Source organism: Microtus ochrogaster, chromosome 8, assembly GCF_000317375.1.
Source record: "Microtus ochrogaster isolate Prairie Vole_2 chromosome 8, MicOch1.0, whole genome shotgun sequence".
NCBI classification, from domain to species: domain Eukaryota; kingdom Metazoa; phylum Chordata; class Mammalia; order Rodentia; family Cricetidae; genus Microtus; species Microtus ochrogaster.
The window spans coordinates 28,315,880-28,342,493 of NC_022015.1; the positions used below are offsets into that span (position 1 = coordinate 28,315,880).

Consider the following 26,614-nt stretch of genomic DNA (forward strand, 5'->3'; position numbering starts at 1 on the left):
CTCTCTCTCTCTCTCTCTCTCTCTCTCTCTCTCTCTCTCTCTCTCTCTCTCTCTCTGTCATCTTGTCCTGCAGCTAATCACTAATCACTACAGTTCAGTTTTTCTCCTAAAGTATTTTTATGTTAATCTTTCTGCATATTATTTAAAAGCAAATTCTATTTCATTTTTTTAAAACATTGATTTGGTCCCTTTTTTTGCTTATCCTTCAAGGGAGTATTCCTGGCCACAACATTTGAGTTCAGATGAAAGCCTTCAAGCTAGCTAAACACTCTCAAGATACTATGGAGAGAGGCTGGGGATATAATCAGTTGGTAAAGTGCTTATGCAGCATGCCAAGCTTTGGATTTGATCCCCACTGACACTACATAAAGCCAGACATGGTGGCACATTGCTATACTCTAGTAGGATCAGGAGTTCAAAACCATCCTTGGCTATATATTAAATTTGAAGTCATCCTGGGTTACAGGAGACCCTGTGTCAAGAAAAATGTTACTGCAGGGCTAGAGAAATGGTTCAGTGGTTAAGAGTTCTTGTTATTCTTGCAGAGGACCTGAGTTCTGTTTCAAATATCCACATGGGGCAGGTCACAACTGCCTGTAACTCTAACTCCAAGTGACCCAACACACTTTTCTAGACTCCACAGGTACCTACAATCAAGTGCATATAACTTACACATAGACACACAATTTCTTTAAATCATAAAAATATTTTTTTAAATTACTGAGGTGTTTTGAAAGGTATGACTCCCATGGACTCAAGAATTTGGCCCTATTAGGAGGTGTGGCCTTGTTGGAATAGGTATGACCTGGTTGGAGTGTCATTGTGAGGGTGGACATTGAGGTCTCATATGTGTTCAAATCACACCCAGTGTCTTAGGCCACTTTCTGTAGCCTGTGGGTCAAGATGTAAGAACCTTCAGCTCCTTCTCCAGCACCATGTCTGCCACGCATGCTACCATGATGATAATGGACTAAACCTCTGACCTTTAAGCAAGACACCCAATTAAACGTTTTCCTTTATAAGAGTTAACTTGGTCATTGTGTCTCTTCACAGCAATAGAAATCCTAAGACAGAAGTTGGATTTGGGTATTGCTGTGATAGGCCTAACCATGCTTTTGTCTGAAGGAATATGGGCCTTGGAACTGTGGATTTGAAAAGCAGCTGCTTAATGGGCCATACTAATAGGACAATGGGAGACAGTGGTGCTGAGTGTGATTTGATGAACTGTGGGGGCCTGGCTCAAGAGATTGCAGAGGGGAAGAATTTTAGTATGTTGCTTAGAGATAGTTTTGGTGATACTTTGGTGAAGAACGCTGCTGTTTTGTGCCCTGGTCTGAAGAGTCAGCCTAAGGTGAAAGTGAAGAGATTTGGATTGATTCCATTGGCAGAAGAAATTTCCAGACAGCCTGTCTTGTGAACATTAGTGGTAACTCTAATGAAAGAGAAAGCTGACCAAGGAAAAATGCAAAATGTACAATTTGAGCTAAGTCCTGTGTTCAAGGAGATAAACAGATTAAGAAATGTAATGAAAAGAGTATTGACCTCAGGGTTACCACCTAGATCCAACCCAGATAAGTTTTCAACAGTGGAAAGGAATTAAGGAAAAGCTTTGCTGTGGTGGTGTACACCTTTAATGCCAGCATTCAGAAGGCAGAGGCTGACAGATCGCTGCGTCTGAGGCCAGCCTGGTCTACAGAACAAGTTCCAGAATAGCCAAGCTTCATCAGTGAAAGAAACCATCAGAAACAGAAAACTGATGAAGATAGAATTGAACAAAGGACTGTATTCCATGCCCAGAAAGCAGCAGAACTTGGCAGTTTTGGTGTTGTGGTTCCAGCTTCAGAGTCAACGACAGAAGAAAGAGGTTATGGAATCTTCCTCTACGACTAAGGAAAGCTTGGAAAATCAGGCATATGTCAGGGGTTTCCGTGAGTTTCGAAAGCTTAGAGAGGCTATTGTGTGAAGCTGTGAAGGTGAAGCCTGGATTGCCTTGGAAACCCCAAGATGCTGGAGATGCCAGAGTCATAGGATACCTGCCAAGAAGAGCTGCTAACAGGGAGTGGAACCTGCCCAAGACATAGAAGTGTGTTGCAGTCAACAAAGATGAAAGGAGTTGGAGATCTGAAAAACATTTTCGTATCAGACATGGAGATGCAGAGTTTGAAGTTTGCCTAGCTGGTTTTTGGTCTTGTTTTGGTCTGGTATTTCCTCACCCTGTTTTGGAATGGTAATATATATATATCTTGTGCCATTATATGTTGGAAGTATGTGATATGCTATTTATATTTTCATTTCATAGCAGATCACAGTTAAGAGATTGCATAAATCTCAGAAGAGACTTTGAACATTGGACTTTAAACATTGTTGAGACTGTGATAGACTATGAGGACTTTTGAAGTTGGACTAAATGCACTTTGCATTGTTATGGTTACAAGCCTATGGGAACCAGGGAGTGGAATGTGCTGATGTGGATAGATATGATGCCTTTGGATTCATGTGTTTGAATGCTGGTCCTATGGAGATTGGCACTATTAGGATGTATGGTAGGTGCTGTTAAAAGAAGTGTGTCATCTTGGGAATGGGCTTTGAGATCTTATATACTCAAGCAATGCTCAGCATGGTAGACAGTTCACTTCCTGTGGCCTGTAGATCAAGATATAGAACTTTCAGCTCCTTCTCCAGCACCATGTCTGCCTGCATGCCACCATGTTCCTTGCCACGATGATAATGGACTAAACCTCTAAAACTGTAAGATAACCTTAATTAAATATTTTCCTTTATAAGAGTTGCCATGCTATGGTGTCTCTTCACAGTAATGGAAACCTTAACTAAGACAGCTACTTAGGGGAAGCCCAATGGTCAAGTCCTTGGGTGCAGTGGAAGACAGAACATATGGTCTAGTGACGATATGGTTCTGGGGCTCCTGCCTGGATGGCACTGTGTCCCAAAGGAAAAATGGCACAGCCAGATATGGAGGAGAACTTACAAGGTAGAAGGGTACATGGAAGGCCTCAAAGGGGCTCAACAAGGCAGAGGAGTCTATGGCTACCGGGGGACTATGGCTCAGGCACTAAAAGACAAGGCAATTGGGATGGCATGCAGTGGAGAGGTATTGTAGTTTAGGATGAGGGGAAGAAATTAGCTGATTCTAATAGGAGCCATGAGCCCAAATGAGGAGCAGACATAATGAAGGATAGCATGTGTCTGAATGACAGGATGTCTGTAGACGTCAGAATATGTGAAGGAATACTGCTTAATTCCTAGAATAACATTTGGGGTCCAACAGGGCAGATCTTACTGGGACAGAAGAGCCATCTGCCTCCTCATCCTGTTCTCAAGGCTGTCACGTTCCAACAGCAGATGTCTGACTAAGGCGACATGCTCCCCTCTTGGTGGCTAACAGACTCTGCCTCCCCACCCCTGCAGTGCTAACAAGCTTATCAGGGCTTTGAAACCGTCGTCATCACTAGCTCTCACATTAGCTGGCCTCTACAGCTCTACTGGCAATCAAGTCCAGAGCTGGGTGATGTCATTGGCTACACCCAACCTGGACTGTTCCCTGAGGGCACACTCAGGAGGAAGCTACCTGCCCCACTGGGCAGTGGGCAGGTAACAAGGCTGCCTGCTGCTGCCTGCTGCTGCCTGCTGGGACCTGTCCTCCTTTGCTCTGACACTCCTCATGTGCACTGTGTGTTCTGGCTGCTGGGTGTGTCTTGTGTTGCAGGATAGAGACAGGCACAGCCTGGGCTGATGCCACTTCCAGGCCTGGGGCAGAGGAAGAGAGCAAAGACAGACACCAAAAGAGCAAACAGCGATGGGTGGTGGTGCTGCGTGCCTTTAATCTCAGCACTCAGGAGGCAGAGGCGGGAGGATCTCTGTGAGTTCGAAACCAGCCTGTTCTACAGAGCGAGTTCTAGGTCAGCTAGAGTTACACAGTAAGAGCTTGTCTCAAAACAAAACAACACACAAACTGCGATTCAATTCAGTAAGTGATGCCAGTGATGAGGGCTTGTGAGAGAAGGGTATGAGGCCTTTGGAAAGGTGATTGGTAGAAAGATAGCAAGAAGGGAGGGGTTCAAGCAGGAAGAGCCTTTTCGCAAGTTTTGAGAAAGAGGAGCCCCATGGTTGCACTAGATTAACAGGGCCTTAGGCACTGGCTGTCAGGATATTACTCAAGGTAGGGAGAGGGGGTTAAGCAGGGAGTCTGAAATCAGAGGGCAGTGCTGTCCTAGTGGAGGCAAGCACAGAGAGGGAGAAGGAGACTGTATTCAAGGTACACAAAGGTGCTAGGCGGGAGTTAGATTTAGAGATGGATTAGAGGCAGAGTCCAGAAACCAAGAGCAAGGGCTGGGGCTGAACTGGCAGAAGATGCCAGAAGAAGTAGCTTGCTGGTGTCTGGAAGGCTGTAGGCTTCTGAGTGATGTGCACACGGGTGGAGAAGCCCCCTCAGGAGCAGGAGTGAGTGAAGGACAAACCCTTAGCTCCTCGGGGTTCCACAGCTCTTCGGGCTTTCTGTCTACAGCTCTGTCCCAAACAGACCCCAGCTGAGTAAAGCATTAATTGCTGGCTCTTTGAAACTGTCACCCTGTAAGCCAGCTTGGCTCTGAACTCTAGCATCAATAACCACCCCTGCACACCTCTTTCTTGCCATACATCCAAAGTCAAGAGCAAAGAGAATAAACACATCCTTCCTTGTCTACTGTCATAAGCTTGCTCTCTAGTGCTCCTGAACCCGCAATCCCTGTCCCAAGGAATGGCGCTGCCCCACATTGGACTGAGATTTCCTTTATCAATTAGCAATCAAAACAACCACCTACAGACATGCTAACAACTTAACCAGGTATAGATTATTCCCCCTTGAGACTCAATCCTAGGTTGCGTCAAGTTGGCAGTTCCCTTTCTAGTCCAAGCAAAACCACTAAGAAATAAGTCCCCAAATAAGGAGAGCAGGCCCCTGTACTGTGTGCTGTTCCACTGTGTTTAATTTTGTTAGATATGTCTTACTAATTGTACACCCTCCAACACCCACCATGGGGCGCCCTCACACTCTTTTCTGGGAGGGAGTGTTTGGGACATTTCCCAGTTCTGCCAACTTCTCTGAAAAAGGCTTGTTATCAGATGCGCCAGCCCAGCTTTACCAGTTAAGTGCATCCCAGTTCAGCAGGCAGGCTACTTCCTGGTGTCCAGGACCAAGGCTAAACATGAACAGGAAGGGACCCTGAGTTTTTTTTTTTTCCAGTTGGTCTAAGTGTCATCACCCCTTGGCACCCTCCACGGTACCCTGTGTCCGGGCAGAGGGCCAGGAAAGGGGCGCCACAGAGAGCGCACGAGCCTGCGTCATCCGAGTGTAGAAGCCACAGCCCCAGGAGGGCGGGCGCCTGCGGTGCGCTCCCAGAGCCAGGCACCAGGCGTCGCCGTCGCCCCTCGCAGCGCCAGGGCCCCGCCCCCGCCGTGGAGCAGGAGCCAGAGCCGGAGACCTAGCCCAGCGCTGGAGGCAGCCGGACCCGGCCAGACAGATTTCCTGCTCCTCTGGAGGACTGCGGGCTGTGGGGCTGTGGGGCTGCGGGCTGTGGGCTGCTGGAGACGGGAGAACTCGCCGTTGGCGCGAGGACCTCGCTGCCCCCGCGCGGCCCCACGACCCTCCCTCGCACCGGCGCGAACAGCGGGCGCCCCGGAGCGGAGCGCGGCGGGCGGGCGCCCGGGAGATGCGGAGTCGCCGCGGCGGCGCGATAGGGGCGACAGCACCGGTCCCTGGGAGGTAAGTGGCGCGGTGTGGGCTGGTGACATTGAGTACCGAGGTGGCCGTGCACCCCGTGCACCTTGAACAGACCGGGACAGCCTGGGCCACTGCCGTGGGAGAAACGGGTCGTGTTGCGTCCGAGTCAGGTCCTTGCCACTCTCCTAGTGTGCGGGGTGCCGGCGACTGGAGACCCTGCGACCTCGGCCACCTGACCGAGGCGCAGTCCCAACTTGGCTGTCACCTCGGCAGCTCTTCTTGGTGAATAGCTAAGCGGAGGGCGTGTGTCTGCGGGTGGCGACTGTGTGAGGGTGACAGTGACCCAGAGACGTGTGTGAATGCTGTGGAAACGGGAGGGAGTGCCAACCGGTGTGTTAGGGGCTGAGTACCCAGGGCTTGAGACTGGAGCATTTCCAGAAAGTGACTCCAGTTGCGCCAACTCCCGGAGCAGCAGGGCCGCTGCGGGGATACTGAGGATGCTGGGGCCCAGTCAGTTGGGGATTCAGAGTCACGGTTGGGAAACCTGCAGGTAGCCCAGGTCTCACTTCGGGAATTACAGTCGGTGCGGTGCCTTGAGGAGGTCCTGGAGCCAAAGGCCAGCGGTACCCATCTTGGTGCTTCCCAGGACCATCTGGGGAAGGCTGGGAGACCCACAGGGTGATGAGGCAGAGCCAAGCCCAAGGACTAAGGACTAAACCTGACCTAAATTCCTTCCAGGCATAAAGTATCTTTCTAGAGAGGTTAGACCGTGCTGCCTGCAGAATCCCATTATTGGTTTATATTGAGTTACAACGACTTTCTGAGTGTTGGAACCTCAGAAACTGAAGGAAAGAAATGGGTGGCCTTGACTATGTCACGGAGTTTGAAGGAAGATCAGCAAATGATGCTCATGTGTTCTAGAAATTGCTGTCTCTGTTCAGTCAGTAACATCCTTGTACAGAAGAGACTTGTGACCCAAGGTGCCCAGGCATCTTTCCAACAATGTTTATCTTTTTCTCCCTACAACTTAAAAATCCGTGCTTTGTTGAAGTGGAGTTAGGGGATGAAGGAGGTGGGAGTGTCTTTTTAAAACTGGGGCACTAAACCAGGAGGGGGGGTTGAAACAGTGGGTTGCTGGTGCTTGCCAGGGTCCCTCAGCTTTCAGGATATGGAAAAAGTGAACAGAACTCTTTTTTTTGACAATAGATGGACGATGGGGTTTCCCAGTGCAAGTTCAAGGGCCGGGGGAAACAAAAGGCCAGGTGTTGGTTTGCCTAAAGTAGAGGCCCACACTGTCAGGGAGAGGAACCTGAAGCCAGGCCCTGGCCTCCTGAACGCCACCTGGGGGCTCAGGTCCTAGTTTCTCAGAGTTGTTGTCTGTGACGCCCTCAACACAGCCCAACAGTTTTCTGGTTTGGATGTTGGTAGCTGTTTGTCTCAGTGAAAGACCAAGTCACTGGATAAACTCAATTGGATGATCCAGAACCCCTCAGGCAACATCAGCCCTGCAGGTCAGTGAGGGAGCCGCTGCTGGGAAGCTTCCTGGAGCCCCCATGGGGTCACAAGGTGAGAACAGAGCAGGTCATTGCTTCCCAGGCTGAAAACCCATTTGTTCCTGCTATGGGCTATAGAGACACAATCGGCGCAGCAGGACTCCTGGGTCAGCAGTTCTAGCTACCTCTGAGGAAGCCTGGAGGAAGATTTGGAACTGTGTCCTGGAAGTGATCTCTTCAGCCCCAGGCATTCCTGCGTGCAGTTCTTTTAGCCCTGAGGAAGTTCAGGCAGGTATGGGAAGGGTCGTGAATCCACCCGTTTCAGTTGGTCTAATTAAGCTCTGCCTTGTTCCTCAGGTCTCCACCAGGGAGGCCATTCATTTATTGAAACCATCCCCCTGTTGGTCAGAGGCAAATTTATAGGCTGAGGCACCCTCTGCAGTACACCTGATACTTTCTTCTGGGGTGTCATGTGCCTCCTGGGGTGTCATGTGCCAAGTCAAAGGTGTCACTTTGTGGCCCCTTAATTTCCCCCAGTGCTTTCTTCATCCTTCTAAACACACTAGCTTCCTTTCTGCTTCGGAAAGGGGTATGAGCTCGGTCTTATGTTAGCACGGTGCTGTGAGTGCAGTCTCTGGAGGGTGTGTGCTTGTGTGCACGAACATCTCTGTTTCACTAGTGTCTGCTGCAATACATACTAACGTGCCTTGGCTCATGGGGAGGGGAGAACAGTCCATATGGGAGCTGCAGGGCCAGTTCCTGAGGGGATGCTGAGCTGAAGAGACCCTAGAGGACCTCCCAAGGAGGCAGGTTTCCGAGCAGGATGGAAATAAGAGTTGCATGCATTCCCTGCCCTTCCTAAAACATTTTCTCGTTTATTCTGTCTGAGTCACACCTGGGGAGGGCTCTGCTCCAAAACAGAAGTGAATGTAGCTGTTAGGAGAGAGCTGGGCCTCTTCAACACCTGAGTGTCACTTGAGAAAGTCCTGTGCAATGTAGGTCATCTTTGGTTTGCTGTCTCTCCTAGCAAATGGAGCTGTGGCCTCGTCTCCCTTGAAGGCCACCTGCTACAAGACATGGAGCCTGTTCAGCCTCCAGCTCACTTTGCCCAAGTGTCTTAGCCTCCACCCACACCTCCTTAGACCCTCTGTGCTGGAGTAATCCCTTTTCTTGTTGACTCTATGGAAGGACACTTGGCCCTATTGTAAATTACTTGTTCTAGTCTATTTTAGGTTTTCATTGATTCGTTTCAACAGTTCAGCTTCTCCAATAAGGAATGTGTCTCTGAGACCGTGGACTTTGGGTTCAGACTTGTATTCAAATCCTGTCTCTGGTGTGGCCTTGGTTAAATGGCTCAAGTTCAGACCACGCTGCTCATTCCGCAGGAGTGGACTGCCTGTCTTAACTTTGCAGGGGTGCGGAGGTGGCGGCAGAGGATACATAAAGACTAGAAAGCATGTGGTCCTCACCCAGGAAGCTAGATATGTTCTCCTGAAATACCTAATGCTCTATACATCATATGTGTTAAAAACCAGTGTGGGACCGGCTCAGTGGGGAAAGTGTTTGCCTTACAAACAAGAGGACCTGAGTTCGAGCCCAAGAACATACATAAAATGGGCCAGGTGTGGCGCGGCACACTAGCATTCCCAGCTCTGAGGCTTGTATTCCCAGATCGGGTAGTCTAGCCTATTTGGTGCGCTTTAGGCTAATGAGAGCCCCTGCTTCAGAATCAGCAGGTGGTATTTGAGAAACGACACTAAAGGCATGTGCACCATCCCCATACACACATAAGCACGAAGATTTGAATGAACAAAATTCGTATCAGTAGGAATAGTCTTTCTTTGTGGACTAGTTCAAATCAATATGATATGACACACTAGGCAGCTTTAACTTTTGCACTATGAGCTGGATGACCATGTGAAGTTTGCATGAATTAGGTACTTCCACATACCTGTGTACCAGAAGGGAATCCATTCTTCAACATGCACCACTGACTCCGGTGTTAGTGATCCGGGAGGCAAAAATACAATTTGCTTTGGACATTAGCCTGGGTTTGTGGCCTGAATTAAACCATGCCAGGTGTGAAGTCAGGTAGAAACGAGGTAACCCCCCAGCACCAAGAGGCAGTGTAGCCCAGAACGAAGCATGTGGAATCAGGACATAAGGTCAGTCTTACAATCATAACATAAAACCTTGAAGCTGTGCATGGCCCCCAACACCCTCTGAGCTTAATTCTTTCCCCCAAAGAACAGGGAGGCTATGGGGGCATCTCTGGGGCACCTCTGGGGTAGCTGTGAACCTTTCCTGGCTCGTGGGCCTCTAATCAGATTCCGATTGCCCTCCAGATGGTTGGGATTTATAAACCACACCTAAGGTGATAGTGGTTTATAAAATATTTCTATTTCTCCCGCTGCTAGATGCAGGCTGGGAGAGTCCTCCTTTGGGAATTATCCACCCTGCCAGCCTCCTTCTCTTTTCTCTGTTCCTGCTGTTGTTTCCCAAATCTCGCCAGTTGGTGTCCACCCCATCCAGGTGTGCCATGCAGGGACTTTTGATGTGGTTCACAGCCTCTGTACTCATTGCACCTGGCTCCCTGCCAGAAATGTGGGTCCCTTTCTTCCAGCTACATAAATAAATGCTTCAAAGGGCTTGGTGAAGCTTATGAAATAAAAACTCTTAGCAATATAATTCAGAAAAACAAATGAATATATCCTTTTATATTCATTCCCAATGAAGGAGGAGCCAGATAAAGTATTTTTAAAGAATGGTCATCTGTTTTGAGATCTCTTTTAAACACAGCTAAGAACACATTTAATCTAGTCTGTCATGGAATTGGTATCAAGTATTAAGAAGAAAAGGGAGTTCCTTGTTTTCCTCCCCCAAACAGATAGATTCTCCATCAACAGGAACAAAACTGAATTAGAAATTGATCCTTAGCTGGGCTGGAATTATACCATGCTGTAGTCAGGTGTCTGGGTGTTAGTAGTTTGGGGTGAAGAGAGGTGTGTTAGATGGATAGTTTGTTTGGGCCTCTGGTCTGGGTGTGGGCAGCACAGACTCCGATCCCCTAGAAGGTCCAGTGTGGGGATCACAGCTCGGCCATGAGCTCCTGTAGCTCATGTGTGATTCTGTATCTGCCTCGGGAAGGCCAGACTGTTACAGGATGCTTGGGACTCAGCATGGTTTGGCTGTGAAGTGCAGGAATGCATGGGCCAAGGGAAGGGAGCTGGTGGTGCATGAATGAGTCTGTGCAGGTAGGGTGTAGGAGGCCAAGTACAGAGGGTTGTCCAGCCGTGTCACCCTGCTTGGAACATAGCCACAAATAGAACAGACATGGCTTTGTTTCCCAGGGGAGATGGCACAAACTCAGGTTCAGGTCTAGCAATTTGAGTTGGAGTGGTGGGGTCAGAAGGATGTGGTCCTCGGTGTGATCCTGAGTAGGTGTGGTTCTTTGACTCTCTCTCTCTGTCTCTCTCTCTCTCTCTCTCTCTCTCTCTCTCTCTCTCTCTCTCTCTCTGTCTCTCTGTCTCCCCACCCCATACACATACAGGTGTACTCACCCACATATGCACTTGTAGAGGTCAAAGGTTGATGTCTGGTGTCCTTTCTCCATCCTCTTTTTAAAGATACTTATTGATTTTATATCCACATATGAGCATTTTGTCCACATGTTTGGTGTATGTGTACCACTTAAGTGCCTGATGCCCACTGGGTCAGATTGCCTGGAACTGCAGTTAAAGATGTTGTAAGCTGCCAAGTGGGTGCTGGGAACTGAACCCAGGACTCTCCAAGAGTAGCAAGTACTCTTAAACACCGAGTCATCCCTCCAGACCTCTCCCATTTTAATTACTGACCCAAGTCCTCTCAGTGGCCTGGAGCTCACTGTTTTGTCTAGACTGACAGGCTAGGGAGCCCAAGGATGCTCTTGTCTCTATATCCCAGTGCTAAGGTTACAGGTACATGCTACCACAGTTGGCTTTACGTGGGTCTGGAGATCCGAACTCAGGTAATTATGCTTACAGGGCAAGCACCTAGTGAGCCATCTTCACAGCCTTGTGATTCCAGTCTTTAGAATAGAAAATGGACATGGGTATGAAGGTTCTGGTGTGGCAGAGGGCACAGCAGAGACTTGGTTTACACTTGCAGAAGGAGCCTTGGCCCTTGAACCAAGGTCTTGAGCGCATCCAACACTCTGTCATGTTGTCCTCGGGGCAGGTGTTGGGTTTCTAGTCGAGAAACAGACATAATTTTTTTTAGGATTTGGATCTATTTGGATGCTTCCAGCTGGACATTAGTCACCATTTGTACTCGGGAGAAAATTATTTCCGGTTTTTTTTTTTCTCCTCTCAACTAGATTTTCGGATTATTGTTTATGGATGCTTGATTGCAGTTTATTATGATAAGTGGCCTTCAGACACTGGCGTGTTATTTTGTCTCCAGCTCCGAGGACCTGGAGTTTCCAAGCTGTGTCTCTACAGCCAGTCTCTAATCAGTTTGCTTTGGGGGCTGGGTACTTTGTGCACACAAGGCCCTGACCTTGACTCAAGGCCAGCAGGCCCGAGTGCTGTGCGGGGAGCAAGAAGTCCCCTCCCCCTTTGAGTGGGGCCTAGGAGGGAGGCAGTCCTGTCTGCCACAGGTACCTTGTGAAGCCTGACAGCTTTGACCTTCCTTTCTTCTCCAGTTTAAAGAGACCAACCAACCAGTCTCAGAGCCGGACACGCTCCTCTCTGCACGATTTGATACCCCGCCTGAAGATTTCCCTCCTGTTTGTCTGAAATCCCTACCACAGAAACCAGCTTTTAGTTCTGTCATTGAGATTTCCTAACAGGTGGGTTTCCACCCATAGGGAGGACCATGTCTCCTTCAAGGAAGCTGAGCATCGCATCTTGGAGGCAGCCCACGTCCCTGTGGGTGGAGGAGGGCACCTGGAAGCAGACAAGGGCTCTGATAAGGTTTGGAGGACACCAGTGGTCAGTTTTTTTTTTCTTGTGGCACAGTTTCTCACAACTAGCCTGGCTCTAGCAGCTTTATATCAGTCACGTGTTCCAGAACACACTGCAGGCCACAGGCTAGTTGATTTGAGGGGGAAAGGGGTGGGTCTTTAGAAGTGGGAAAGGCTCTAGCTTATTTTATGGATGAAGTGCCCCCTTCTACAGAATGCCCTGAACTGCTTTCCAGGTTCCCTAGGGACTCATGGGGAGCCCTGGGGTGAGGGAGGCTCGAGTCTAACGGAGAGTACTTCTTACCCAAGTTTCTCTCCAATCGCCCTCCACCCTAATCATCTCCAGACAGGGAGGAGCCAGGAGGGACTGAGGGAGAAGAAAGAGAAAGAGGGAATTGAGCTAGGCTATGAAGGAGTTAGCTAGATTCTCAGAGGACCACGCTTCTGTCTCCCACTCCTGCTAGCCAGGAGGACCGCAATCTGCACATGTCCTTTCAAGTGGGGATGCTGAGTCTTCTATCTTGGGCACACCCAAGCAGAAGATAAGAATCAGGCCTGGCTTGAAACAGTTTAGAAAACATGGTGGCACATGGTTGCGTCAGCCATAGAATTCAGGCCCAAACACCTTGGTTCTCTGAAGTAGAAGTTCTTTCCCAGTTACAGAGGAGGCAGTCAGTGTAAATTAATAAACAGCCAGAAAGTATATGTCCTTTCTGTTGCTTTCAAGGATATACATAAACTCAGTCTGGGCCAGGGAATTGTTGCTTTAGGGTACTTTTTATTTTTTTAATGAATATAAAGCTTATAAATGTTCTCTCAAAGAGAACAAAACATTTAGCTTCACAGATAAACAAAACTCCTCCAACAGTCCTGCGTGTACTGTGAAGTTCACTGATAAAAAACGAAAACAATAACAATGACAAAAAGACCTCCTTCGTTTCCAGCCACATCATCCTGCACTGTTACAAGTCGAAGGAATCCTCGTGCCTGAGCCCAGTCCTCGGCGAGTGGTTTTGGGGGACCTGAAAGCAGCCTTCATGGGCAGCAGGCACTGGAGTGATGCATGGGGGCTGTTGTGAGATGCACCGTGACCCTGCCCTTACCTTCCAGCTGCTGTTGACTTCGCGTTCTTTGCTGAGCTCCTAGTGGCTCTCAAGCAAGTGCATCCGTGATTCAATACATTTCTCTTTGCCCACACAGCGGGCTTCAACACAGCGGTCCTCTGTTGGCGGTGTTATCAGCCTGCTCATTTAAATTTCTTTGAGCAAAGCCCCGACTTGGGCTCAAAAGTACAAGAGTGGGAAATTTAATAATTTTGCTCTGTGTTGAGCCGAGTTAGGCCTGTTCTTAGCAAGCTAGAAATATTTCAAAGGTTCTTTCTGACTTTTCCCCGAATACTAGTGGCATTTGAGAGCCTGCAAGAAGAGGCAAATGGAATGCTTAAATCTCTATCGAACGTTTAGATGATATGCACTCTGTGCTTAACACTGAAGTTATGACCGTGCCTGCCCTCTGGATGCCCCGGGTCCACAGGGGCACAGAACCTACCATCCCGAGGGAGGGCTGCAGAGGTGGGGCAGAGCAGGTGGAATGGGCTTGTGCGGTGGGAACTGGAAGGGCTTCATTACGGAGAACAGGCTTGGGTGTGGATGTTTTCTTGGCAGTCTACAGGACTGAAATAGTTCAGACAGAGAGGCTTCTGTACGCTTGCCCAGCAGTGGGAAGTGGTTTCCCCGGCCTGGGGAACAGCAGGTGTCTAGATGTAGCTGGAGAAGGGTCAGTTAGGAAGGCATAGGAAACACGGTGCTTTGGAGCTCAGCATTAACGAGGGCACCAGTTAGTGTCTGGAGCTGCCTGAGGAACCAGTGACCCCCTTGGGGATTCTTCAGCATGCTGCTGATTCCATCTGTAAAAAAAAAAAAATGTTTGTGGACCACTTTCATGGGTTTGAGAGTCTTGAGTGACCTCCTCCTCATCATGAAACCCGTGAGTTTGGAGCTAGGTTGATGGCTCAGTAGGTAAAGCACTGATATGCATGGCTTTAAGTACTGAGTATGGTGGTCCATGCTTGTGACGTGGCTGGAGACAAAGGAAAGATCTGGCTATGGTGTGACCCCGAGCAGAGGTTTAGTGTGGGGAAACTGAGGCCACGGGGTGAGTTCTTAGGCTATTTTATCACATTGGTCAAGAGGCACTCCAAGAACCAAGACCCAGAGTTTCTGGCTGGGGTGACCAGGTGTTGCTGGAGCAGATGCTGGCTCAAAGGTCAAGGGTGATGCCAGGCAGTGGGGAATGTGGGGTGCACAGTGTGGGCCCTTGACTCTCTTGGGTAGGGAGTTGGGTCTGTCCAATAGAAGCAAAGAGCCTTTTACAGAAAACTGCCACTCTGTGATAAGCTGTTCAGCTTCTTACAGCTCAGCAAAACCTGTCACATCAGAGATATATGCTCCCTAGGGTCGGAGTGTCACCTGCTCCCACAACCAAAGCTGCTATGAGTAGGCTTATATGGTTGCTAGTGGGAAACCTTGACCTCCTTGGGAGACAAAGCTTACGTTTTCATTTGTCCTGGAGTCCGCGATGTTCATCCAAGGACCTCAGCCTATCCATGAGCTCACATTTTAAGTTTCCTTTGAAATTGGGGGAAATCTATGTAGAAACCATGAAAGTTCTGGAAGAGGGAGGAACGAGACCTTGGGAAAAGGCTTGAAGATGGGTGATGTTTTCAGAGCCAAGGCCGTGAGAGTGTCACAGCGCTGACAAAACCCTGGCTGATCTCACCTTGTAGGATAAGGAAAGGGGCCCAATTCCAGCAAGAGCAAGGAAGGAGCCCCCAGGCGAGGTTTGACCCATGGAGTGTTGAGTGTCTGTTTCCCAAGAGTGAAGAACTGACTGAACAGCAAACTGCAGGCCTTGGCCGCCTGTTGTCTATCTGCAGAAGGGAAGCTCTCTGGGTGGCTCCTGGTCTAAAGTCATGGTGGTCAGCAGCAAAGTCACTAGACTAAGCTTCAGTTCTTGTTCTGCCTGTCCATCCTGACCCGGATACCTGCCCAACCACACAGGGCGGTGTCTAGGTATGAAACACAGACATGGCTGGGTGTCTGCATATGAGTTTGAACATACTGCATGTTGATGAAGCAATCCTGAAACGGCATGTTTTTTTTTTTAACCAAATACAAAGAGAAAAAAGAACCACTCCATTCTAGTTACTTTCTCAGCGACTTCCCTCATGTGTTTTTACCATGACCAGAAATAGATTTTTCTGTGTGAATCTTTCTGTTTGCCAACAGCTGAAGTCACCTCCTGCCTTCCTCTGCTGAGGATGCAATGTGCTTCATCTTCCTGGTTAGAGATGGGGCCTGTCAGCAGGAAGTTAAGGAAAGTAAGCCTTCCCTGGAGCCCCAAGACTCACTTCAGGGATCAGCGGTTCAGCATATCTTTCTCATTCTGAGCTGGATGGACTGATCCTTCATTCCCCCTTTCTGAGCCTGAAGGAAGCCCTGTACCTGCTGAGCAAAACCGAGGTCCATCCTTGAGCAGGACCTGAAGGCGAGGTGGTGCCATCTCCTTCTCTGTAGTCACCCTCTGCTCTGCTGGGCCTCAGTAATCCACCCAGTAAACTGCTTCCATGAGGAGTTTCAGCAGCAGCCTGGGGACCTGTCTTAAGCATGGTGTGCTTTGTTTAGCAAATGATTTATTGTTTGCTTTATTCAAATGCACAGCATGAATGGATGGGATTGTGCCGGGCAAAGATCAATGGCAGGGATTCTGGCTACTGTGTTTAGCCTTGGCTTTTGTGTGTGTGTGTGTGTGTGTGTGTGTGTGTGTGTGTTCAGGATAGCAGGGATTGTTAACGCCTGAAGGTTGGTGTCCCTTCCTTGGTGGCTTGGGATCTTGGAAGCTGGAGCAGGAAGGCTCAATTTACCAAGCTGGGTTTTAACCTGGCAGATGGAGAGGGTAGCCATGCCAGGAATGACCTCTCTGGGCTCCTTGCTAGAATGATTTTAGGTAAAATGTTCAAATGTAAGGGGCTTAGAAAGTACATTGACAGAGGAGGTTTCTAGCACCTAGGGTAGGATGCAATGGTTAAAACCAGAGACTCCCTGAGAAGAGGCCCAGGCCCCACTGCAAAGAGGGACTTCAGGCTTGTGATTCTGCCTCTCGGTGAAGATTACTGGAGTCTCACTTAAGGCTCAGTCTGTTGGTTCCTTTCTTCATCCTCAAAGCCAGGTTCCCAGGGAGCTGGGAGAGATGTAACTGTCCATATGGGCAAGTACGAACAACAGTCATGGCCCTCATACACTACCAAGGCTAGAATCTGGGGGAGCATAGGAATGAACCCCAACTCTGACTAAGGGAGGGCCAGCACAGAGTACCATATGGGGATGTCTGTCCCTAAGAATAGCAGGCAGCCTTCTTCTCTCTTGGGGCCTCAGCATGGATGTGTGGGATGTCATCTCACCTGCGGGAAGGGGAAGGGCCCCGTGCACACCTGCATTAGAGCTCACCCTGCACAGTGAAGAACCAGTCCAGAAAGTCATCGTCTTCAAATAGAAAAGGAAAGACTGTCACCCTTTATCTTCTCAGTCACCTCCTTCAGATGTCCTAACACAATAAGAACCACACTTTCTGCACAAGCCTTTCCAGCTTATGGCCAAAGGATGCCACCGCCTGCATTTTGCTTTGGTTGTCGGGCATTTGAGAGGTTTGTCCAACAGTCTCATCTCTCCACTTAGAGCCAGAGTCTGTCTCCAGCTTCGTGTCAGAACACCAAGTCGTGTGAGAGGTGAAACACAACAGAATTCCCTCAAGGTCATGATCAGGCTCACTCACTGGCTGAGGGAGCTGAGGGCTCAGAAACAGCAGGGCCCAGGCCCAGAGAGTGCTCTCACCTCAACCATTGGTACCCCAATGGTGTCTCCAGCAGTCTCTCATCCAGACTGCCCTGTACAAGGAGATCGTGTATCCCAACAGGGTCAACCTAAAATTGAATCTAGACTGACTGACACCCCACTGAGAGTTTCCTTGCTCTAAAGGCCATTCTGGAACAGTGGGTCTTTTTCTAAATTTCCTTTACGGGCAGGGCTGGCTAACTGATACTTTTCTAGCCTTGAGTTCACGTGTTCTCCTTGGGGTTAGGGATGGAATCGGCCCCGTTCAAACCATGTGGTTGACACATAGGTAAACCTTCAGGGGCTGTACTCAAACCGTAGTGGTGGGATGAGAGCAGATTACAGAAGACTCCCTCAGGACCTGTCACATTCTGCATTCTCCTCAGTTGGTGTGGTTCATCCATAGGGTGGGAGAGGGCACAGGGAACTGCCCTTAGACCCGGGGGAACTGAACTCAGGTCTCTGGAGGTGAGAGCGTGAGCAGCGGGGCCTGCACGCTCCCCTGTGAGCACCTGTGTAGTGATTGAATGTCATTTAAAAATCCAGACTGTGAGAGGCTGTTGGCTCATCCTTTAGAGCCTCCAGGGTGTTTCCAGAGCCCCACCCCCTTGTATTCACTGTAGCTTTTTACAGTTAGGACAGAAGTCACAGGCTTTACAAAGCTTCCTCAAGAATCTCAGCGTGTGGCTAGGGCCAGAACTCTAGGGCCTCTCAAGAGTCCCAAGAATGAGGCCAGGCTCTTCCACTATAGAAAAGAGCAGGAGGGCAGCCAGGAGAATGGGTGGGTACAGCTGCGGAACCCAGAAAGATGTTCCTTCTGGACTAGCCCAAAGTGCCATCTGTTTGAGCGCCTCTGCCCCGTCAAGAAAGCACTCGAGGGAAGCAGCTGGATAGAGTGGACCAGGGCACGTCGTCTGTGGTGTGACCAGGTCTGGTCTCAAGGTTACTCCTTTAAAGAAAACAGGCTGTGCAGGACTGAGAGAAGACACGCTGCCTGGTGCAATACTGCCAGCCCTCTCGTTCCTGCAGAGCCTCTTGCTCATCTTGTTCTCTTTGCTGCACCTCCAGGTAGACAAACACCAGCATTCTGACTATCCTTACCCAAGGACCCTCCATATGGAATCCAGCTCCCACATCTGTCTGCCCTCTGGGATGCCATGAAGGCCTGTTCCTTAAGGGGCTAACCCTGTGGAGCTCCACCAGGCTTAGCAACCCCTGTGGGAAGGGGTCTGGGACACATAGTTGGCTATGCTCAGGCCCTGGGCCTTCCACACGAACCCGAAAACCTCTCTTTCCAGAAGCCCTGGTTTCTTTTTTCAGGTGTTGCTGACGTTATGGTGCTTGTTAGGGGCCATTGGTTGGGCAGTTGCCCCAACTCTGCCCTAGACCACCTCTGCCATATGCGATATGACTGTCCTGGGTTTGCTTTTAAAGAGCTCCAGTTTGCTGCAAGGAGAGCCGTATTCCTGCTCAGTGTTTCACTCTGTAAAGGAGACCAAAGCACCAGGCCCAGGCAGGTGCCAGCATCACAGACAATGCTTCTCAGTGGGTGGGTTCCCCCACAGCCACTTGCCCTGGCTCCCTTCCCCACCCACACCCCACACTGTGTCAGCTCTGTTTGTTCCACTCAGAACCTCGCAGCCAGGGCTGCTTAGCCTCTGGCTGAGGACACTGGAGTTGGCCAAGTGAATGTGCTGACCTGGAGCCAGCAGCTCCATGGTGGCTTTTCCCTTCCACATTCCTGCCCCGGGGCAGAGAGGCCTGGAGAGTGGGTCCTTGAGCCCGCCGGGAATGGCATGTCATTCTTTGGCTGTGAGTAATAGCTAAAGCCCCCAAATGCCTGGTGTTTTCTCTTTGTTGTTGTTCAGTGTTGGTGATGGCCTCACCCTGTGAGGAGGGCACAGCGGGTGGCCTTCCTGGAACTGGGCACCACCTAGGAGCACAAGGGCATGGCTATATGGCTGTCTTATTTCTCACTGCTACGAGTCCTGGGGAATTCCTATGACAGAATGCTTTAAGTTAGTTTTAGGGATTCATAGAGGGTTTTGCTATGGAGAAAAATCCTATCAAAGTAACCTTTGTGTTAGATACTCTCTGTGTGTGTGTGTGTGTGTGTGTGTGTGTGTGTGTGTGTGTGAATATGCTCGAGCATGGGCGCCTGTGGAGGTCAGAGGACAACCTCAGGTGTTTTTTTTTTCTTTTTTGAGACAGGATGTCTCAGTTAGCCCAGAATTCCCTGTTCTGGTCAGGCTGGCTAGCCAGCGAAGTCCCAGGATCCTCTGTTGTCTCCTTTCCAGCACTGGCTTTATAAGCATAGTCCACCACTCCTGGACTGTTAAATATGATCTGTGGCTGAGGCTCAGGTCCCCGTGCTTGTGTGGCAAACACTCTCCTGAGCCATGTCCCCAGTCCCTCCATCTGCCTTTCACAGAGGGCCCATATCATACACAACTTACGCTTCATTTTCTCTGCCAGGATCTCAGTTCAATCTGGAATTTGAGGTTAATATTCAGCAGGGATCCCAATCCCTTGCCTTTGTTTCCCGATGCCCAATTTCTGGTGAGCCCCCCACAGGATCAAAATGTATCCAGGCATCATGTTAGTGTTGGTACAGTGTGGGGTCTGGTTCTAGGTGGGGACATCCTTGTAGAAAGGTTACACTGGAAAATACTTATAATTAGCGCAAGGCACTTTCGGGTGGCGTTTAAACACTGTGTCAAGATGCATGAAAATAAAATTAGCCACGGTGTCAGGCTGAAGATGTCTCAGGGAAAGTGAGCATCTGTACAAATTAAAAGAGCATGTGAGGACAGCCTTTCGGCTTTGTTTATCTGGTCTGTGGAGATGGTTATAGGGCTGTGGACATAGCTGTTTTCAGTAAGGAGGCTGGGGAAGGAGGGTAAGATGATAGATAGTGAGACAGGAGTTAAGGGCTGGAGAGAGGCCCAGTGGCTAAGGTGCTTGCTCTGCAAGCGTGGGGACCTCAGTTCAAATCCCCGTCACCCATGTAAGAAGCCAGGCATGGTGACATGTGTCTGTAACCCCAGAGCTGGGATGACCTCTGACCTCTGAGTCTTGCTCCAGTTTGTCTAGCCTAATTGGAAAGGTCCAGGTTTAGTGAGAGACCCTTTCTCCCAAACATGAAGAGGAGGCCCAGCAGCTCAGTGGGGAAAGGTATGTCTTAGTCACTATTCAAATGCTCTGAAGAGATACCAAGAACAAGAAAACTTATCAAAGAAAGCGTTTAATTGGGGGCTGGCTTCCAGTTTTAGAAAGTTAGTCCATCATGGTAGGAAGCATGGGAGCAGGCAGGCAGGCGTATTGCTGGAGCAGGAGCTGACCTCTTATATCTAATCCACAAGCATGAGGTAGAAAGAAAGAATGTGCCTGGCTTTGGAAGTCTCAAGGTCCACCCCAGTGACATACTTCCTCCAATAAGGCCACACTTCTTAATCCTTTCTAAAATGTCTACCAACTAGGGACTAAGCATTCAAACACATGAGTCCATGAGGGCCATTCTCATTCAAAGCAAAGGGTATTTAATGCCACACCTAGTGATCTTAGCGGCTGTTGGCTCTGCACAGGAACCCTTATTGGACTCCTGCATGGAGTCAAACTTGCAGAACCACTCTAGGTCTTCATGACTGTTCTGGTTGTTAGTCCTTATCAACCTGACGCAAGCTAGCGTCCTCTGGAAGAGGACTCTCGATTGAGAAAAATGCCTCCTATCAAGTTGCCTATGGAAAGTATGTAGGGCATTTTCTTGATTAGCGGTTGATGTGGGAGGACCTAGATCACTGAGTGAGGTACCACCCTTGGGTAGGTAGTCCTGGGTCGTATAAGAAAGCAGGCTGACTTCAACCGAAGAATGGATAAGGAAAATGTGGTGCATTTACACAATGGAGCACAACGCAGCAGAGAAAAATAACAACATCTTGAAATTTGCAAATGGATGGAGCTAGAAAACATCATATTAGGTAATGTAACTCAGATCCAGAAAGACAATTATCATATGTACACACTCATAAGTGGTTTTTAAACATAAAGCAAAGAAAAAAGTCTACAAATCACAATTCCAGAGAACCTAGACAACAATGAGGACCCTAAGAGAGGCATGCATAGATCTAATCTACATAGGAAGTAGAAAAAGACAAGATCTCCTGAGTAAATTGGGAGCATGGGGACCTTGGGAGAGGGTTGAAGGGGACGGGAGTGGCAGGGAGCAGAGAAAAACATAGAGCTCAATAAAATCAATAAAAAAATAATAATTTTAAAAAAAGAAAGCAGATTGAGCAAGCCATGAGGAACAAGCCAGTAAACAGTATTTCCCCATGGTCTTTCTTTAGTTCCTGTCTCTAGGGTCCTGCCTTGAGTTCCTGCCCTGACTTCCTTTCACAATGGACTATTAACTGTAAGTTAAAATAGACCCTTTCCTCCTCAAGTTGACTTTGGTCCTCATGTTTCATTGCAACAAAGGAAATCTAACCAAGACAATTATGAACAGCTGCCTTCCTCCCAGAGAGCAGGATCCACAAAAAAAGCAAGGAGAAACCACCATGTCTTTAGGATCTAGTCTCTTAAGTCATGTCCTGCCATTTCTATGATATGCTCATTGTGACTCAAGTTAGCCATATTTTTACATGGAAGCACAGCCAGGCCCTTTCCAAAGAACAGATATTGACCAGGACTCCTTATGTTAAATCCTGGCAACACATGGCCAAGTGTGACTTTGGTTAACTTAGTGAGAACAGAAACTTGACAAGGCTGCTGGAAAGTTCTCAGAATCAACATTGAAGCTGGAGAACAAAGCTCAGAGAGTGAGCAGGAGTTCAAGAAACCAGAAGCTCCTGCTTCGGTCAAGGTCAGGCCACGGGCAGCTTCTAATAAGGATGTGGCCTGTAGTCCTCAGCCTCTGAGGCCAGCAGACCTTGATCATGTCATCTCTTGAAATAATCATAGAGCCTCCCGGGACCTTCATATCTACTAGGGTAGAGCATATGTCTTGTGTCACCTACTCGGATGTCAGGTTCATAGAGGATCCAAGAGGACAGGGAGACCCCTAGTCTGGGAAGTGAGCATTTTGAATCACCCATGGCACAGGTGGAGATCTCTTCCTGAAACTGGAGGGGAGTTCAGGCTGCTGAGCACTGCCCACAGAAGAGAACGCCTCCCCATGTCAGCTCTGCTCTGAGCTCCAGTGTTCTTCCAGCTGCGCTCTAGCCTCTGCTAGGGTATATTATATATTATATGTATTATATATTATATTGCATGGCGCTTTATGTGCACTGACATGGCACACCCTTTAGAGGTGGCAGATAACCCTGCTGTAATGGAGCTAATCCTTTTAGAGAACAAATACTCTTCAACCATTTTTCTTTTAAAGATCAGAGCTCTGTGAAGCAATTTTTCTCAAGGCAGAATAAGGAAGCTTTGCATTTCTTCTTTTCGTTCACAGTAAGGAACTCAAGTGCACAGTATCAGTTTGCCAAAGTCCATGCTGAGAGACAGGAAAAAAAATTGCTTTCCTTTTCTTTTCCCTGGTGAGTAAGTGCCCCTAGGAAGAAAGTTGGGGTTGTTAACAACAATTTTTAAAGGGTTCCAGTTTATTTTCCTCGGTTACCTACAAGGCCGATTAAATACGAGTTCCATTAGGAACTAAGCATAGCCACCCAGGAATGAGGAAGAGGCAGCTGTCTTACACACGCTCAGACACATTCGAACAGTCCCCTTCTTCTCTTCAGAGCCCTCCAATCATATTTGGCAGAGATAGAAATCTTTTTCTCTCTTGGAATTGCGTTCACCTTTCCCGGGAGAGGATGCGGCTGAGAGTTTGAGATGCTGTGCTCTTACCACAAGGGACTAACCACAGACTCTGTGGATCTGGAATAGTCCCCAGGCTACCACAAAAGGCAGGCTAGCAGGTGAATGACTAGACAGGGTCATGGGCTGGGAGGCTTCGGTCATTGTCCAAGGAGGCAGGGAAGATGGGAAGGGAGGAGGAGGGAGGGCTGAGAGAGGGAGAGAGAAAGAGAGGAGTAAGGAGAGGGGGAGGGGGAGAAGGGGGAACTCTGGGGCCACAAGTAACCATGCCAGACCTACAGTAGAGCAAGCCCACAGTCTCATACCGATTTAAGGAAGTGGCGGCTTGGGAGCCCTGCAGCATATTTCTTGATGAGTCTCATTTTGTGTTTTGTTCTCTGGCACCTAAACACACAGTTGTCACAGGCTGGCATTAGATGAAATTCTGGCTAGTGTTTTCTAGAGACAGACATTTCAAAATGACCGGAACATACTCATAGGCGTCCCTACCCACCAGGGGACCAATGGATTATCCAATGGCATAGTTGTAGTTTCTTATATTCATTTAAATGCACGTGAGACCAGCCCATTTAATGCATAGCAGAATGGACTGTTAGAAGCTCAGCAAGTTGGAACCGAGAGTTGTACACCTGAGAATCAATGTCAGATTTCGCGGCCCCCAAACCAGGCTATCTTGAGAGACATGAAGTCAACACTGATGAAAAGGCATTGCAGGGACAGCCTGGGGTCCCACACAGCGTTTGTTCCATTTTTTGTTATCATGACCATGTTTCAGAGCTATTTACATCTTGCAATTAAACACGTGCTGTAGGAAAAGACAGACTATCTTGCTTGGGGTGGGCCACCTCAGTCATCTCTCTCGGAATGCAGGTGACTGACTGCAGGGCAAGCAGAGAGTGAGTCGCTTCCTGCATTGATTAAACTTTTAAGAGAGAAATAATCTCTCTTCTCCCAGTGCGCTGCAGAGGTCTCCTGATCGTCTGCTACAGTTGCCTATGCTGATCTAAAACCTCCTTTTTACATGGCTTTCTCCATGGTTTACACTGCGTTTAGACGTTAAGCACAGAAAGTTTAGCTAAGATAATGGGCGCCCTTTTCAAACCTGCTGGAGAAGGCTGGCTTGGAGTGGCCTCCACCTGATTGACTCTCGCTTGTCTTCATCTCCTGCGCCTGTGACAGGCTTCAGATGTCCGGTTCAGGCACTCTCCAGAGCCGATTGACGCGAGTGATTCACAGCCCTTCAAGCCTCACTGTTTGCTTTCTGTCACGTATCTGTAAGCAAACCTTCACATCCCTTTAGCTGCTGAGTCTTGATTTGTTTATCTAGCCGTCTCCCGGGCCCTGGTTCCAAGCCTGCACCCTCTTTCAGTAAATCTTGGCTATTGACAGGCCTGTATCTGTTTCCTTGCGGCTTAAAATTCCTGAGAGGGAAAGAGCAGGAGGAAACGAGGAGTGGATTCAGTGGTCCTTTGGCTGTTTTAAAATGCACGCATGGGCACCAGTTTGCCTTGATCCAGCCCTCTACCTGTGGGGAAATTTCCAGTACTTAAACCCATTTCCTCTTTTCCACATCGTCAGTGCTTCTGCTCTATCTACTGGCAGCGTGACAGATATACTGTTCTGTTCCAGGTTAGGCAGGATCCTTGTCATTCACCCTGAACCCAGCTGCCGTGCGGACTGATCAGAGAGTGTGTGTCTTGTTGTGGGTAGGAACTTGGAGGTGGTCACTCAGAATACACGTCTCCCTTCCGAGTAGTATTTTAGAAACCACAGTGGTAGGCAGATTAGGGATGGGTTGATGGTGTTACATCAAAACACAGTATTCATTTACATAGAGTTGTGGTGGTGGTGGTGTGCATATGTGTGTGTGTGCACATGCACATATGTGTGTGTAAATGTGTGGAGGTCAGAAGATGACTTACCGGAGCTGGTTTTCTTCTTTCCCATGTGGGTTCCAAGAATCAAATTCAGGTTATCATCAGTCCTGGCAGCAAGTGCCTTTACCACCATCCCCAACCAATAATTAAGATTTTTGAAAAGATTTATTGATTTTTTTTTATTTATGTGCATGAGCATCTTGCCCACATGTTTGTTTGTACACCACATGTGTGCCTGGTACCCAAGAAGGCTGGGGAGGGGCATCATATTCCCCATTACAGATGGTTGTGAGCCACCATGTTGATGCCAGGAAATGAACCCAAGTCCGTTGCAAAAGCACTCTTAACTGCTAAGCCATTTCTGCCATCCTAAAGTGTAGGCTATGCTGTCCTAGCGTTCACGATCCTCTTGCCTCTGCCTCTTCAGCGTATCTTCTGGTTGTGAGCCGCCACAACCAGCTGTCAGCTGGCTCCATAGAAGAACAAAACACTGAACAAACATGTCAGCGGTTAAGGCCTCGGCAAATTGGCTTTTGTACAAAAATTAGCTGTATGGCTGTGCAGAGGGACAGGCCCTTTGCATACAGAAGTGGCTGTGCATAGATGTATGTACTCGATTTGCCTGTTTCTGTCAGGACCTCAGGGACTGAGAACCCAGCTACTCTATTCACTGTTCATACTTTAAAATTACACATGTGCTACTTGATGCTAAAAGGGAAATTAAGCCTTGTATCGATGCTCACCTCACAAGAGCACTGTATTTGGGGAAAGGGAGCTTAATATGCATTGTAAAATAAAATTAGAAGGTGATTTGCATTCATGGCTCCATATGCAATTTGCTTCTGTCAACGACAATTTCTGAGATTAATTTCTTCCATGATGTGTGCTGTGCAAATAATAAACTTATAAATCTCCTTATCATCTAGATTATTGCACAAATCCTTACTACTAATGCAATGCAGTGTTACTTGGAAGTATGAGTTCAATGAAAATAGAAAAAAATTATACTTTACTGATCAGAGAGAGGTCTTTAAAAAATTTAAAAAAAAATAGTTTCCATTGAGTGTCTTTGTGGGCCAAGGACACAAAACTCCAAAAATCATGTCGTTGCCCTCAAGAATCTGCTAGTCAGACATGCTATTTCTAGAGGGTTCCTGGAAAGACTTGCCCCCAGACTCCCCATGATGAGCGTGGGTAGATCTATTGAGGCTACAGCCTCACCAAGGGACCCTGAGAAGGTACAAGGACACCCATGGCCAGAGCTTTACAAAGCAGAGGGACTTCCCTCCTCACATTGTGAATATGTTGGGCTCAGGATGCAAAAGCACTTAACTCTTTAGTGCAAGGACAGAATTCAGGGAACCTGGGACTCTGATTGGGGTTGGTATTTGAGCCTTTGTTTTCTCACTGAAGAAGCAAAATGTTCATATATTTTCCTTTCTCTTTTAGAAATCTTTGTGTGTGTGTGTGTGTGTGTGTGTGTGTGTGTGTGTGTGTGTGTGTGTTTGTCTTTTTGGGGGGATATAAACAGTTGTGTTGTCTTTATATTCTTGACATATTTTATCCCCTCAGAGCAAACTTCTCTCTTGTTTAATTGGACCCTCCAGTCCCAACCCTGCCCTGCTAGCCACTGGGGTGTCTCCAGCCCTGTCTGTCACTGAGCCTTTCTTGTAATGGTAGATCCAGGGAATCGCTTTGTATCCAGCCTTGGGTCTGGCTTGTCTCACTTAGCGCAACGGTTTCTGACTCATTCCCTGTGTACCAGGAGCTCATTCCACTCCATCCAGAGTGGCATTCCACAGTGTAGAGGTACCACTTTTGTTAATGCACTTCTCAAATGGAAACATCTGAGCTGTTTTCCATTTGGGAGCATGGAG

General features: G+C 48.4%; 1 protein-coding gene across 1 annotated transcript in view; it reads left to right on the top strand.

Moving 5' to 3' along the window:
* The first annotated feature begins 5,502 nt into the window (after nt 1–5,502).
* Ptpre (protein tyrosine phosphatase, receptor type E) overlaps nt 5,503–26,614 on the top strand; it is a 148,691-nt gene continuing 127,579 nt past the window's right edge. The window contains exon 1 of the mRNA XM_005351420.3: nt 5,503–5,758. The gene's annotated coding sequence lies outside the window, so the exon portion shown is untranslated. The remainder of the gene's footprint in view (nt 5,759–26,614) is intronic.